The 14739-nt window shown below is 47.6% G+C and overlaps 1 long non-coding RNA gene across 1 annotated transcript; it reads right to left on the bottom strand.

Annotated features, from left to right (window-relative positions):
- Window positions 1-5076: 5076 nt before the first annotated feature.
- Window positions 5077-14074, bottom strand: LOC142246011 (uncharacterized). Its single transcript, XR_012724840.1, has 3 exons — window positions 13903-14074; window positions 12860-12934; window positions 5077-5488 (listed from the first exon to the last, which is right to left on the bottom strand). It is a non-coding gene; the product is annotated as an uncharacterized LOC142246011 (long non-coding RNA).
- Between the last annotated feature and the right edge of the window lie 665 nt (window positions 14075-14739).

Here is a 14739-nt window from a genome sequence, read left to right as displayed (position 1 = left end):
CCAAAAAATGTCTGTACGTGATATGAGTCCTAGGGTGAATATGAACGGAAGGGACCGGGCAGAAGTGCCGACCAGAGGTGGCAGACAGAGTCCGAGCACAGTTGGATGAGAGGTGAAGTCCAGAGCTGGTGTCAGGTGTTTCAACCGGATCCAAACAGCAATCAGGTAATGAGAGCAGCAGGGCAGGAGTACACAGGAAGCAGTGTACTCAGGCAACTAGACTAAGCTTAGAGGCGGGCTTTTAAACAGATGAACAGGAAGTAGGGCAACAGAACAGAAAACTCCATGTTAACAAAGGGCAAGATCCTTCAAAAGAAAACTGGAAATCCCGGAACTCTGACACTTATGTCCATCGCAGTGCCCCAGTACCAGATGCCCAGTCGCCACTACTTCTCCAAGAAAGGTGTGCCTGCGCTACACCAGCATGTCGTACACAACATCACCGCTTCCTTGAGAAAGTCTGTGTGTGACAAGGTGCATTTCACCACCGATACTTGGACCAGTAAGCATGGACAGGGGCGTTACATGTTGCTGACTGGGCACTGGGTAACTATGGTGAGAGATGGAGAAGGGTCTGCTGTACAAGTCTTACCATACCCACGAGTTGTGCGTCAATCCTCTGTATGTAGAAGTTCCTCCACTGCTTCTGCCTCCTCAACATTGTCTGGGTCCTCCACTTCCACCCAAATCCTGTCTGGTCAGGTCACCCGTGTTGTAACTGCGCACAAGGAATCCCGCACACCTCCTTACTATGCTGGCAGCAGAGCTCAATGGCATCAGGCGGTCTTTACATTGAAATGTCTGGGAAATAAGAGTCACACAGCTGAAGAGTTGTGGTCAGCTCTGGAGACTGAGTTTCGTAAATGGTTGTCTCCAGTCAACCTGCAGCCAGGGAAGGCCGTGTGCGACAATGCTGCAAACCTGGGTGCGGCCCTTCGCCGGTGCAAGGTGACACACGTGCCTTGTATAGCTCACGTGTTGAACCTTGTTGTCCAGCAATTTTTAACCCAGTATCCCGGCCTAGATGGGCTTCTGCACAGGGCATGGTCACTATCTGCTCACTTCCGCCATTCAAACAGTGCAGCTGACCGACTTGCATCTCTACAGAAGTCTTTCGGCCTGCCGGTTCACCGCCTGAAATGCGATGTGGCGACACACTGGAATTCGACTCTCCACATGTTGCAGCAACTGTGGCAGCACCACCAAGCCCTGGAGCAATACGTTATGATGTATAGCCTGGGCCAAGGAGATGCAGAGGTGGGGCAGATCACGCTGGAGTGGTCTCAGATCAAGGACCTATGCACCCTTCTGCACAGTTTCGACATGGAGACGAATATGTTTAGCGCTGACAATGCCATTATCAGCATGACAATTCCAGTTATTTACATGCTGGAGCACACTCTAAACACTATTCGGAGTCAGGTGGTGGGACAAGAGGAAGGGGAGGAAGTACAGGAGGATTCATATGCGGAAGGGATACCAAGATCCACAAGGTCCAGACGTTCAGCATCACCAAGGCGGCAGGCATGGGACGGTGGGGGAGAGGGATTAACAAGGGCGCATGGTAGCAGCCAAACTGTTGAGGAAGGTGCAGGAGCCCAGGATGAAATGGAGGATGAACTGGTGATGGGCATGGAAGACTCACCAGATGAGCGAGACCTTGATCAAATTTCGGTTGTTCGAGGTTGAGGGGAGATGTCAGAGGAAGGAAGCATGGTTATCACCTCGCCGACACAAACACAGCAAGGACTTGGTCCGCATGGATGCGCAAGACACATGAGCGCCTTCTTGCTGCATTACCTACAACATGACCCTCGGATTGTCCGAATTAGAAGTAATGCTGACTACTGGGTTGCCACACCCTTAGATCCCCGGTACAAGTCAAAATTTGCCAAAATAATTCCAGCCATAGAAAGGGACGCACGTATGCAGGAGTATCAGCATAAGCTGTTATGCAATCTTAGCTCGGCTTTTCCACTAAACACCAGTGGTGGACAGAGTGAATTTCACAGTTGTAACTTGCCAACCATGGGACTGTGGAGTCATCATCAGTCAAACCGTACCAGCAACACCGTATCTGTTGGTAACACCAATTTTATGGAATCGTTTCATGATTTTTTTAGACAATCCTTTGCAAGGCCACAAGAGACAAGAAGTCTGACACATAGTCAATGGCTGGAGAGGATGATACAGGAGTATCTCCAAGTGAATATAGATGCCATGACTCTGAAACTAAAGCTTTGCTCATTTTGGGCTTCCAATCTTGAAAAATGGCCTGAGCTCGCCACTTACGCCTTGGAGATCTTGTCGAGTCCCGCAGCCAGCGTTCTTTCGGAACGTGTCTTCAGTCCTGATGGGTGTGTGCTTTCAGATAAGCGCACGCGTCTGTCCAGAGACAATGTGGACAGACTAACGTTCATTAAGATGAACAAGTCATTGATCCGCAAGGACTTTTCTATCCCTGTGTCATCCTGGGGAGAGTAAATGGTTGTGGATTTGGATTGTGCTTCATGCAAATCAACCTGTCAAGTTTGCAACTGGGGGACAACTGATGCCACTTCAGTGGTGCATGTGGCCCAATTTTTAGAAATAGGGAGACTCTGGTTGGAGTCCCCTTTTTGATTTTTAAAAATGTTCCAAGATGAGCAAGTCATGGATCAGCAAGGACTTTTCTACCCCTGTGTCATCCTGGGGAGAGTAAAGGCTTGTGGATTTGGATTGTGTTTCATGGAAATCAACCTGTCAAGTTTGCAACTGGGGGACAACTGATGCCACTTAAGTGGTGTCTATGGCCCAATTCTTGGAAAAAAGGGAGACTCTGGTTAGAGTCCCCTTTTTGTTTTTTTAAAAATGTTCCAAGATGAACATGTCATGAATCAGCAAGGACTTTTCTACCCCTGTGTCATCCTGGGGAGAGTAAATGCTTGTGGATTTGGATTGTTCTTCATGTAAATCAACCTGTCAAGTTTGCAACTGGGGGACAATTGATGCCACTTAAGTGGTGTCTGTGGCCTAATTTTTTGAAAAAAGGGAGACTCTGGTTGGAGTTCCCTTTTTGTTTTTTTAAAAATGTTCCAAGATGAACAAGTCATGGATCAGCAAGGACTTTTCTACCCCTGTGTCATCCTGGGGAGAGTAAATGCTTGTGGATTTTTGAATGTGCTTCATGCAAATCAACTTGTCAAGTTTGCAACTGGGGCACAAGTGATGTCACTGAAGTGGTGTCTGTGGCCTAATTTTTTGAAAAAAGGGAGACTCTGGTTGGAGTCCCCTTTTTGTTTTTTTAAAAATGTTCCAAGATGAACATGTCATGAATCAGCAAGGACTTTTCTACCCCTGTGTCATCCTGGGGAGAGTAAATGCTTGTGGATTTGGATTGTTCTTCATGCAAATCAACCTGTCAAGTTTGCAACTGGGGGACAATTGATGCCACTTAAGTGGTGTCTGTGGCCTAATTTTTTGAAAAAAGGGAGACTCTGGTTGGAGTTCCCTTTTTGTTTTTTTAAAAATGTTCCAAGATGAACAAGTCATGGATCAGCAAGGACTTTTCTACCCCTGTGTCATCCTGGGGAGAGTAAATGCTTGTGGATTTGGATTGTGCTTCATGGAAATCAACCTGTCCCGTTTGCAACTGGGGGACAATTGATGCCACTTAAGTGGTGTCTGTGGCCTAATTTTTTGAAAAAAGGGAGACTCTGGTTGGAGTTCCCTTTTTGTTTTTTTAAAAATGTTCCAAGATGAACAAGTCATGGATCAGCAAGGACTTTTCTACCCCTGTGTCATCCTGGGGAGAGTAAATGCTTGTGGATTTTTGAATGTGCTTCATGCAAATCAACTTGTCAAGTTTGCAACTGGGGCACAAGTGATACCACTGAAGTGGTGTCTGTGGCCTAATTTTTTGAAAAAAGGGAGACTCTGGTTGGAGTTCCCTTTTTGTTTTTTTAAAAATGTTCCAAGATGAACAAGTCATGGATCAGCAAGGACTTTTCTACCCCTGTGTCATCCTGGGGAGAGTAAATGCTTGTGGATTTGGATTGTGCTTCATGGAAATCAACCTGTCCCGTTTGCAACTGGGGGACAATTGATGCCACTTAAGTGGTGAAGTGGTGTCTGTGGCCCAATTTTTGGAAAAAAAGGAGACTCTCTTTGGAGTCCTCTTGCTGTGTTTTACATGATTTTAGAAGGTCATGACATGCCTATATCTGTGTCTCCTCCTCCTTTTACTTGTCCAGCTTTTTTATTTTCACATGAGTATATGTACTTGTCACTTTTCCATGTATTTGTGGTGTTTTGTGAGTTGTTTGTCACCTTTTGGACATCATAGAAGGTGTTTTCCATGTGTTTGTATGTGTTTGCCTCCAATTGTTTTCAATGGGGTTCGAAGGTGTTCGTCGAACGTAGCTCTGCTACATCAGACAGCACTGCATGGGAGGAAGACGCTGCAGCTCCCGTGCAGTATAATCACTCAGTGAGTAAGGAGAGGCTGTGGGTTGTAAGCGGTGATGTCACCTCTGCCACCGTTGCTAAAGTAATCTGACAGGTGGGTTACTATAGCAACGGTAATCTCCATTATTCTCCGGCTGTGGCATCCAGTCCTTTCATGTAGGCTGACTCTGTAAAGATCGCCCACATGCAGGAACGGGGAGCCAAGCATGTGCCCAAGCATCTCGCCGGTACACGGAGATGCTCAAACGAGCACCGCGTACCGGAGAGATGCACTGACAGGACCTAGCATGACGTTTAGCCATGTGACCAGTCTGTAGCCAATTAGATAATACACACGTGACTGGTCACATGCTATGACGACGTCACGGATGGTCCTATCATCAGTGCAGGTTACCGGGAGGGCGCAGCGATGATCGGAAGGAAAAGCGGCGGGAGACAGAGTGCAGGATGCGTCGTGGGGACCTGTAAGTGTAATGCTAATCTTTATTAACTGTATGTGTACATGTATAATGTGTTTGTATGTGTTTGCCTCCCATTGCTTTCAATGGGGTTCGAAGGTGTTGAGCCGCCGTTCGACGAACCGAACCGAACTGGAACACTAGGGGGGTGGCTTAACACTACAGACAACTCTTCAGTTTCAATACAGTATAATATTTATTTAAAAAACAATAAATACATTTTTATAACATAAATTAAAAATTAGCGTTATGAATCCTGTAGAAATTACTGAAGAATCCTTGTTTTTAGATGAGGGAGCGGGTATGTCTTTGCTTCCACTTCCTTTTCACTAACGACATCAAGTGATGTTGTCTCTCTCGTCTCCTCTTCTTCACTCTCTTCCGCTGTGTCCTCAGTTTTTTTTATTGTCCTTGGGGATAAATAAGTAGGACTTAATGTGAGGAGGCAGCAGTTTTGATCGTCTCCGGAATGTACCTTGTCTAAGAAGATCCGTGAGACAGATCCATTCTCCTTTTTGTTCCTCCTTAGCATCACTTTCTGGCTCTAGAGAGTTGTCCTCAGAGGATTCTTCATAATAATCGATCTGTTTGAGTAACAGAGAAAAAAACTAAGTCAAGTTTGTATAAAAGTATAAAAGTAATAAATAGTGTGTGACATAAGAGAAGAATATTGATTGGAATAGGCAATCAAGATCGAATCAGTGGGGTCCATTTTGTGTAACAATGGGGAGATAAGGTATGCACACCAGTGACTATGTAAGGGGAATACATGAAATAGCAGAAACTGCTGTGTGAATACTGACATGAAAAATTCAATAGCTATATGTAAGGATGAAATGTGAAAAATGGAACCTGCATTACTGCCATGAATATATGAATAAAGAGAAATTTAGCTACTGAATTGATCAATGCAATAGAGCCCCAAAACTACGCCAAAGTATTTCTCTACGTTGGGGTCCCTAGCTTGTGTGTGTCCTCTCATGCAGTTAAAAAACTTACCGTGTAGGGAAGCTGAGACCCAGGCTATATATACGATGTGGATTGGCAATAGGTGTGTGTGGGGAGGGTTCCAAAACGAAAAACAACTAACAAATAAGAAATAACGTTTGGAACTCCATTCTATGTCTGAACTGGGTGCAAAAACCTAAAAAAACATCACTATGGGGAGATAAGGTATGCACACCAGTGACTATGTAAGGGGAATACATGAAATAGCAGAAACTGCTGTGTGAATACTGACATGAAAAATTCAATAGCTATATGTAAGGATGAAATGTGAAAAATGGAACCTGCATTACTGCCATGAATATATGAATAAAGAGAAATTTAGCTACTGAATTGATCAATGCAATAGAGCCCCAACACTACGCCAAAGTATTTCTCTACGTTGGGGTCCCTAGCTTGTGTGTGTCCTCTCATGCAGTTAAAAAACTTACCGTGTAGGGAAGCTGAGACCCAGGCTATATATACGATGTGGATTGGCAATAGGTGTGTGTGGGGAGGGTTCACAAACGAAAAACTACTAACAAATAAGAAATAACGTTTGGAACTCCATTCTATGTCTGAACTGGGTGCAAAAACCTAAAAAAACATCACTATGGGGAGATAAGGTATGCACACCAGTGACTATGTAAGGGGAATACATGAAATAGCAGAAACTGCTGTGTGAATACTGACATGAAAAATTCAATAGCTATATGTAAGGATGAAATGTGAAAAATGGAACCTGCATTACTGCCATGAATATATGAATAAAGAGAAATTTAGCTACTGAATTCATCAATGCAATAGAGCCCCAACACTACGCCAAAGTATTTCTCTACGTTGGGGTCCTTAGCTTGTGTGTGTCCTCTCATGCAGTTAGTTGTTTTTCGTTTTGGAACCCTCCCCACACACACCTATTGCCAATCCACATCGTATATATAGCCTGGGTCTCAGCTTCCCTACACGGTAAGTTTTTTAACTGCATGAGAGGACACACACAAGCTAGGGACCCCAACGTAGAGAAATACTTTGGCGTAGTGTTGGGGCTCTATTGCATTGATCAATTCAGTAGCTAAATTTCTCTTTATTCATATATTCATGGCAGTAATGCAGGTTCCATTTTTCACATTTCATCCTTACATATAGCTATTGAATTTTTCATGTCAGTATTCACACAGCAGTTTCTGCTATTTCATGTATTCCCCTTACATAGTCACTGGTGTGCATACCTTATCTCCCCATAGTGATGTTTTTTTAGGTTTTTGCACCCAGTTCAGACATAGAATGGAGTTCCAAACGTTATTTCTTATTTGTTAGTTGTTTTTCATTTTGGAACCCTCCCCACACACACCTATTGCCAATCCACATCGTATATATAGCCTGGGTCTCAGCTTCCCTACACGGTAAGTTTTTTAACTGCATGAGAGGACACACACAAGCTAGGGACCCCAACGTAGAGAAATACTTTGGCGTAGTGTTGGGGCTCTATTGCATTGATCAATTCAGTAGCTAAATTTCTCTTTATTCATATATTCATGGCAGTAATGCAGGTTCCATTTTTCACATTTCATCCTTACATATAGCTATTGAATTTTTCATGTCAGTATTCACACAGCAGTTTCTGCTATTTCATGTATTTGTGGCGCCCCTGACCTGGTCAGGCACCACTGAGTACTGCACCCATGCTGGGGACAGTACAATACAGGTAATCCAGAAGGCTGACCGAGGTGTGACTACACAGGCGCATAGTGATCAGGTCTCACACATGTACCTTTGGGAGGACCCCTGGGGATCCCAGGAGGGGGCAAAGCCTTCACCTCCACTGGAATAGTGGAGGGGGTTAAAAAGCCTCCATCTCCACTCAAGGGGTGTGGTGGAGAGCCTGGTTGCTAGGTGGCGTAGGCAAGAACAGGAGAGGAGGAGCAGTGAGCCAGTTCAGTGCAGAGTCCAGGGAGCTCCGAGAGGAGCTGACCCCTTCCCCTGGGGCTGTTGCAGTCTGACAGCGTCCGCGCAGTGGCTACCGACGGGGGAGAACGGTCACCTAGGAGTGCTACCCGAAACCCATCTCCAGCTAAAGAGAGAGCACAGAGTGGGAAGTAAGGAGACTGCTAGGGAGTACCAGGCCCAAACGGGCGGCAGATCCCGGAGCGGGGATAGATCCACCTTTCCCTGCTAAACCTGCCGGTGTGGGGCCCTCAAAGCCCACACCACAACACCTAAAAGCCGCAGCCACGTAGCCACAGTTAGGGCCCATAGTTCACAGGAGGCAAGCAGCTGGAGTGATCTGGCCCAGGCAACAAGCAAACGGCAAACGAAGGGGAGTGAGGCTTCAGCAACTTCCCTGGGTGACCCCCATAGGGACTAAAAGTCGGGGTTACCCCAAACCACCAAGGGCTAAGGAAGGCGAGTTGGTAGTCACCATCAGAAGTCAGCCTGAAGGATACCTGGTTCCCGCCTGGTTCATCCCAGCTACGCCCGGGTTACTCACCCTGCCATCTGAAGTGAGTAAAACCCCTGAAAGACATCCTGCGTGTGTGGAGTTATTCTGCGCCTTGTGGTACTACGCACCTACACAGGGCCCTGGGGCTTGCCTCACTCTCAGGAGGCTATTCCAACTAACTGCACTCACCATCAGCCCCAGGCGTCCCTCAACCTGCAGTGGCGGTCCCCACTGACCGCAATACTGAGAGTGGCGTCACGACAAATAGAAGATTCCCTACCTGTGACGAGATCCAGCCGAGTGGAGTCCCTGAAGGTAATGCACCGACACTACACCTGTGGGGCTTCACATCTGGCGTCACGAACAGGATAAGGACTAGACCTGTCCAGACAGGTGACCATGTGCCTGGGCGGTCCGCTTGAAAAATTGGAAGCGCCGCCATATTGCCACCATGAAAAGCGCGCTGAAAAACAACAGCAGCCCGCGCTGGGAGAAGTTACCGCCCACGAAGAGGTGTGGCTACCCAGAGATCCCCTGCAGAGTTCTGACCTCGCCAGTGAAGAGAGCGGAAGCGTCCAGAGACGTCGGAACGGAAAAGAAGCCAGCAGCTTGTTGTTAGAGAAAATGGCGTCTGAATGCAGAGACCCAGAGCCAGGCTCCGCTGCCTGGTGGTGTCGGGAGCTCGCCGAGTTCTGCGATCAACTGGAGGCCAGGGTCGGAAGGCTGATCAGAGAGGGACGTGCGGAGTTCCTGGGAATGACCGCGGCGGTTCAGGCCTATGAAGAGAGAGCCGCGCGCCGAGTGCCAGACCGGGCGGTGACGACTCAGACCCCGATGCTGCCACCGATGGGTGAGTCCAGTGATGCCCCTGCCAGCGGGAGTGCCCCGACCCCTGCTGCCACGTCCGCGGTCCCTGAAGAGGCGTCCGGCGCGGCAACGCTGAAGCAGGCCGCAGCCACGCCAGGTGCAGCCCGCCAAGCTCAGGCCGCCGCAGCGATGCCCGGCTCGGCCCACCGAGACCCGGTCCCTGCAGCAACGCCCAGTCCGGCCCGCAAAGATCCGGCTGCCACCGCGACCCTCATCCGCGCCGCAGGTGTGACGCTGACCCAGGCCGCCGCCATGCTAGGCCCGGCCCGCCGAGACCCTACCGCAGCCGCAACGCTCGTCCGCGCCGCAAGTGAGGTGCTGAACCAGGCCGCAGCCACGCCGGGTGCGGCCCGCCAAGCCCAGATCGCTGCAGCGACGCCCAGCCCAGTCTGCAAAGACCCCATCGCAGCTGCGATGCCGATCCAAGCTGCGACAGAAACGCCCATCCAGGCCGCCGCCATGCCAGGCGCGGCCCGCCAAGACCAGGCCGCCGCCATATCGGGCGCGGCCCGCCAAGATAAGACAGACGTACCATTGTATACCCCGGCCTGCAAGGCCAGAGCAGACACCGCTCCCCAGTCTAAGGAAGTCCCTGCTAGGAAGTCCCTGGTAGGTGAGGACCCCGCATACTGGCAGCTGAAGGCTGACCTGGAGGCCAAGTTCCCACAGGAGATGGTGGACCGGTACATGCTACCTCCGCATACCCCCAAGGCGACTCCTGCAGCAACCACGCCAAAGAGTCCCCCGCCTGGGCCTGCTGATGAAAGTCCATCCCCAGCACTGCCACCAAAGGAGTGCTCAGAAGAACTAAGGGGGAGGGGAGGCCAGGAAGCTGAGGAGCTGACTCAGGAGCCACCAGCAGTGGATCCATACCCAGAGCCAGAGATGTTGCCATATTCTCGCTGGGATGAAGAGGAAGACTTGTCCAGCAACCTCATCTGGGAGCCTGCCAGCAGTGAAGCAGCCACCCAGCAGAACCCAGCCCGTAGGACACGGCGCCGCAGTAGAACCCAGTCTTTCCCTGCACCACAATCTCCAGAGCAAAGAGATGAAATAACGGCCAGAGACCTAGAGGAGAAACGGTTCCTGAGAAGAGCCAAAGCCCAGGTCAGAGGACCCCTTTGTCGAGGAGTAGTAGAAGATTTTAGCCTAAAATCAGGATACGGCTTTATAGTTGCACCTGGTATGAAAGAAGGCATTTTTGTCAACAGAAGAGACGTTAGAGCTCATTTGCCCAGAGGACATCCTGGAAGAAACCTAAGGATGGGAGACACAGTGCAGTTTACCATGCATCAAGGCGAAAGAGGCTGGTATGCCCTAGATGTAACACCATGTCCTAAAGAAAAAGAAACAGATGAAGACAGAGAAAGAAAAGACAAGGAACCTACTGATGAGACTACCACTGATGACGACAGAGAGCGAGAAAGCAGCAGGTGCCGCAGCCCTACAGGCCCAAGCCCTGGTGAGGAGGAATCCATGTAAATAACATAAGAAATACAGCAAGTTACCAGTTTTGAAGTTTTTGCAACGTTTTAAAGTTTAAGTATGTGCCCACATAAACTAATGTGAGAAATGAACCTTAAGGCTATGAACTGGCTATAGCCACAAACTCTCGCAGTGTAAATAGTTACACCAGAGGGCACCACCACCACCAGAGTCAGCCTGTTTAGGGGCTTGGCTCGTCTGCAACCAGGGAGCACGTCCGTATATAGGGCCTTGGCTACCTGCAACCAGAGAGCATGCCTGTTTATGGGGCCTGGCTCTCCACCACAAAGAGGGTACCTGGTCAGCACCAACTGTGGAGGCCGCCTCTACATCCTGCCAGAAGAGGCTGAAGGCGCGGATCCACCAGGCCAGGTATGCCCTGAAGACCACCAGCCCATGAAAGCCGCCTCTACATCCTGCCAGAAGTGGCTGAAGGCGCGGCCAACGTGAAAGGGTTTGGGTGGGTTAACGGACTTGTGGGTGGAGGGTGGTGATGTATGGTACCTGGTGGTTTTAAAATGTTTTACCATGTTTTACTGTTTTATGCATTTTAAAATGTTGTCTTGCAGCCCGAGGACGTGCTGGTGATAACTAAGGGGGAATGTGGCGCCCCTGACCTGGTCAGGCACCACTGAGTACTGCACCCATGCTGGGGACAGTACAATACAGGTAATCCAGAAGGCTGACCGAGGTGTGACTACACAGGCGCATAGTGATCAGGTCTCACACATGTACCTTTGGGAGGACCCCTGGGGATCCCAGGAGGGGGCAAAGCCTTCACCTCCACTGGAATAGTGGAGGGGGTTAAAAAGCCTCCATCTCCACTCAAGGGGTGTGGTGGAGAGCCTGGTTGCTAGGTGGCGTAGGCAAGAACAGGAGAGGAGGAGCAGTGAGCCAGTTCAGTGCAGAGTCCAGGGAGCTCCGAGAGGAGCTGACCCCTTCCCCTGGGGCTGTTGCAGTCTGACAGCGTCCGCGCAGTGGCTACCGACGGGGGAGAACGGTCACCTAGGAGTGCTACCCGAAACCCATCTCCAGCTAAAGAGAGAGCACAGAGTGGGAAGTAAGGAGACTGCTAGGGAGTACCAGGCCCAAACGGGCGGCAGATCCCGGAGCGGGGATAGATCCACCTTTCCCTGCTAAACCTGCCGGTGTGGGGCCCTCAAAGCCCACACCACAACACCTAAAAGCCGCAGCCACGTAGCCACAGTTAGGGCCCATAGTTCACAGGAGGCAAGCAGCTGGAGTGATCTGGCCCAGGCAACAAGCAAACGGCAAACGAAGGGGAGTGAGGCTTCAGCAACTTCCCTGGGTGACCCCCATAGGGACTAAAAGTCGGGGTTACCCCAAACCACCAAGGGCTAAGGAAGGCGAGCTGGTAGTCACCATCAGAAGTCAGCCTGAAGGATACCTGGTTCCCGCCTGGTTCATCCCAGCTACGCCCGGGTTACTCACCCTGCCATCTGAAGTGAGTAAAACCCCTGAAAGACATCCTGCGTGTGTGGAGTTATTCTGCGCCTTGTGGTACTACGCACCTACACAGGGCCCTGGGGCTTGCCTCACTCTCAGGAGGCTATTCCAACTAACTGCACTCACCATCAGCCCCAGGCGTCCCTCAACCTGCAGTGGCGGTCCCCACTGACCGCAATACTGAGAGTGGCGTCACGACAAATAGAAGATTCCCTACCTGTGACGAGATCCAGCCGAGTGGAGTCCCTGAAGGTAATGCACCGACACTACACCTGTGGGGCTTCACATATTCCCCTTACATAGTCACTGGTGTGCATACCTTATCTCCCCATAGTGATGTTTTTTTAGGTTTTTGCACCCAGTTCAGACATAGAATGGAGTTCCAAACGTTATTTCTTATTCATTTTGTGTAACAGACTATCCTTAAAAACAATATAACTATTTTATGGGCGTATTCTGTTGAACAGCTATGCCCAATTCTCAAATATGTAGAACATAGAAAATTATTATGGGTAAATTATATCCTCACTGCAGACTAATTTTAGTTGTATTTAGTAACTAATAATACTATCAAATAAAACAAAATACATTTCAAAAATATTAAATATTTAAGAAAAATTGCAAAAACATCAGAATTGCCAATAAGAATTTCTAAAACAACTTAATTTCTAAATGTAGCATTAAAAAAATAAGACAATGGACAAACATTTACCTCTTCAGAGTTTATCTCTGTCTGGCAAGCTATTGATAATTCCATTGATAGAAATCCATCATAATAGAAATCCATCTGTATGAAGCACAGAAAAAAAAAGTCAAGTTTGTAGAAAAGTATAAAAGTAATATAGTGTGTGACATAAGTCAACCAAATTTATTAGAATAGGCAATCAAAATCAGATCAGTGGGGTCCATCTTGTGTAACAGACTATCCTCCAAAAACAATAACTAATTTATGCGAGTAATATCTTGAACAGATTTGCCCAATTAATGTGAAATAAAAAAAATAAGACTATGAACAAACATTTACCTCTTCAGAGTTCATCTGGGATTGGAAAGCCATTTGGATTCTTGTACTAAGTTCTTGATGACCAGTAAATAGCAGTAGAGTTTACCCATCCCCTTATTCATTAGTTAAATTCAAATAGCCGAGATAATCTCAAATCCCTCCTCCCTGAATTCCATTATCACACCTAACATACCAGACCATGAAGGCTCCCACCTTCTGTTAATGTCCTGCCCCCTCATCCCTTTTGAGATGGGTTGACATGAATTCTATTTTTTTTATGCAGAATGTATCCGTAAGATGGCATAATGTAAGACTCTGAAACAAGCTATTATTTTCCGATCACGATTTTTTTCATTGGAATAACTGTTCTTTTAAAATCTGTTTCCACCAAAAATGAATATGTTCTGTCTATTAAATCAATGTCACAGTAAGGTGCCATATGAGCCAAACACTTTGGAATGTCCAACGCCAACAGATATTGTAAAAACAACAACCACATATATAAAGTACAAATAATGTATCTCAAGACCTAATGTAGTTATTAGCAATGGGCAAATTTATTTGCATTTAATGGAATTCTACTTGCATTTTACAAAAATCCTTGTGTTCTAAAATTTGAATTTATGTCATTTGCTCTGCCCAAATTCTGTAAAATGGCAGCCCACTGATTTATATAAAAAAAATAAAAAAATGAAATGCCACACATTTCTGGGCTTCCCAATGATTATTGCTAATTGTCCGATCCATATTACCTCTTCTTTTTGCTGTTACATGTTGTATCTCCCAAATTTTTATTCTAGATCAGGGTCTTCATCTACAACTAGGACATGAAGGTAAGAATTTGGAGGCACATCATGATGTTATAATTTTATGATGGAAGTCCCGTTCTAGAGAGAAGACACTGAAGATGCAGCTCATGTCAGAGAATGGAAGACCCTGCAGACCAGATGAGCAGTAATGAGCTGTGGGGCATTTGGAACAATGATTAATAGAATGTTTTTATCTATTTTTTTATATCTTGTTTATATTGCTCTGAGGAATATAGACATCAATGAAAGTAATATACCGTATTTTTCGCTTTATAAGACGCACTTTTGTTCCCCCAAATTTTGGGGGAAAGTAGGGGGTGCGTCTTATAAACCAAATATACAGGGAGGGGTGTACAAATATATATATATATACTGCAGGGTCCGCTCTTGAGCGGTGCTGGGAGCAGGTGACAGCTGCGGGCAGCAGTTGATCTCCTGCTCCCGCTCATATAATATGCACAGCCACTGTCCATCAGCAGGGTGGTGCTGAAACTGCATCACGCTGAGGGGCTGGGGCAACGGGAAATATTATATCTGCCTGCACCCTCTTTTGATGGCACATGATCCCCCCTGTGTTAGATATGGCCCCCGTGCTGCTGCCCATAGTAAAAAAAAAAAAGCTTTACTTACCTCCAGCGCTGATCTCCGGTCTCCTGCTGCTGCTGTCTGTGATAAGGCACACAGAGATGATATCACTCTGCCGTGCCGATCACATGACCGGCAGCAAGAACCACGAAGTAGAGGAAGCCGGAGATCAACTTCGAGGTGGGAGACACGAGG

Source organism: Anomaloglossus baeobatrachus, chromosome 7 (genome assembly GCF_048569485.1).
Source record: "Anomaloglossus baeobatrachus isolate aAnoBae1 chromosome 7, aAnoBae1.hap1, whole genome shotgun sequence".
Taxonomy (NCBI): Eukaryota; Metazoa; Chordata; class Amphibia; order Anura; family Aromobatidae; genus Anomaloglossus; species Anomaloglossus baeobatrachus.
This window is presented reverse-complemented; position numbering and strand designations above follow the sequence as displayed.